The following is a 1,352-nucleotide window of genomic DNA, read 5'->3' on the forward strand; positions in this document are numbered from 1 at the left end:
GGAAGAGTGGCCTCCGATTTTTCCATCTGTCGGAGGTCACTCCAGATGAAGACTCCCTGGTGGAGTACTGTTTGTACTCTGCATGGGTTTCCACTGACAAAGCCTCAGGACCTGGCCCACGCTCTGGCCATCTACAACCTCCGCCACCACGATGCGCAGAAGAACGCGCTTGGCCAGACGTGGTGGATAAACTTCAGGGACCGGCAGAAACATCGCCTCACCTCCAGGATCCCAGACTTCATTGACCGTGGGAGGGCATCCTGTGCCAAGAATACAAGACTATTCCGGCTCCTCACCACCACCATGGAGGAGCATGTGCTGAGGGAGAAACCTCGTCAGATTTATAACTGACCCCCATTTATTACCTTTCCAGTTTCACTCCTATCTGCTTCTGAACGCATCTACAGAGGGGTTTTATCAGATGTCATTCATAGCCTGATTTGTGTAACATTTTATACCTAAAAATGTGGCAAAAATGGATAATTAAATGGCTGTTGACACCATAATTCTGATTAATGCAGTGATAAAAGGATACATCCAAAATAAAATAAAAACCTCTGTAAAACCCATTGATTCAAATCTGTCAACAAAATAAAAGAAGAATTTGGAATCTGACTACAACTTTGTGTACATTTTTCTACGCATAGCGTCGTCAAATTACACGTATATCTGGAATGATTTTTTTTTTCTTCATTATAGATATCTGAAATTAAGATAAGTATTAACAATTGGATTAGATATCTGAAATAATAACTAATAAACTAATAATTATATTGCGAATATGCCGAAATTCAATAACATAAGGTTGACTTTATTGAACCCACACTGGATTGAACTCCTGCCACTTCAAGTCAAGTCAACTTTATTAGTCAATTCTACAATATGTGCCAGACATACAGAAGAATTACAATACATTTCTCTCCGACCCACGGTGCAATACATGCACTAGTCTTATCTGGATGAATGAGTAGGCATAATGCATATTAAATGATGTTGTTGTGTTGAGCCAGTAGCTTTGAACTTAACACATCTACGTAGCCTATAAATATTAAACATTTCTATTTGAATTGCCTATATTTGTATCCTCTCAAGTTAATCTGAGCAGATCCCATTTTTCCACAGCAGTCTCCAGTGTAAAACCTCATATAGTTTATGATGAATTTACAGGCTGTTGAAGTAGGCATATGAACAGATCTCAATACATTTAATATTGCAATAAGGGCAACCGGCCCGATTGGTTCATTTAAATTTTAGCATTCTTAAACAGTTGCACATTTTGTTTTTCCCATCTTGTATATATGTAAATGATTGTTCTTATATTCTTATATTTTATTCTTATATTTTGTTATTAT

The 1,352-nt window shown here is 37.8% G+C and overlaps 1 protein-coding gene across 1 annotated transcript in view; it reads right to left on the reverse strand.

The window, feature by feature from the left end:
- LOC116702648 (excitatory amino acid transporter 3) overlaps window positions 1-1,352 on the reverse strand; it is a 22,365-nt gene that overhangs the window by 19,481 nt on the left and 1,532 nt on the right. The gene's annotated exons all lie outside the window — the stretch shown is intronic.

Source organism: Etheostoma spectabile, chromosome 2, assembly GCF_008692095.1.
Source record: "Etheostoma spectabile isolate EspeVRDwgs_2016 chromosome 2, UIUC_Espe_1.0, whole genome shotgun sequence".
NCBI lineage: Eukaryota > Metazoa > Chordata > Actinopteri > Perciformes > Percidae > Etheostoma > Etheostoma spectabile.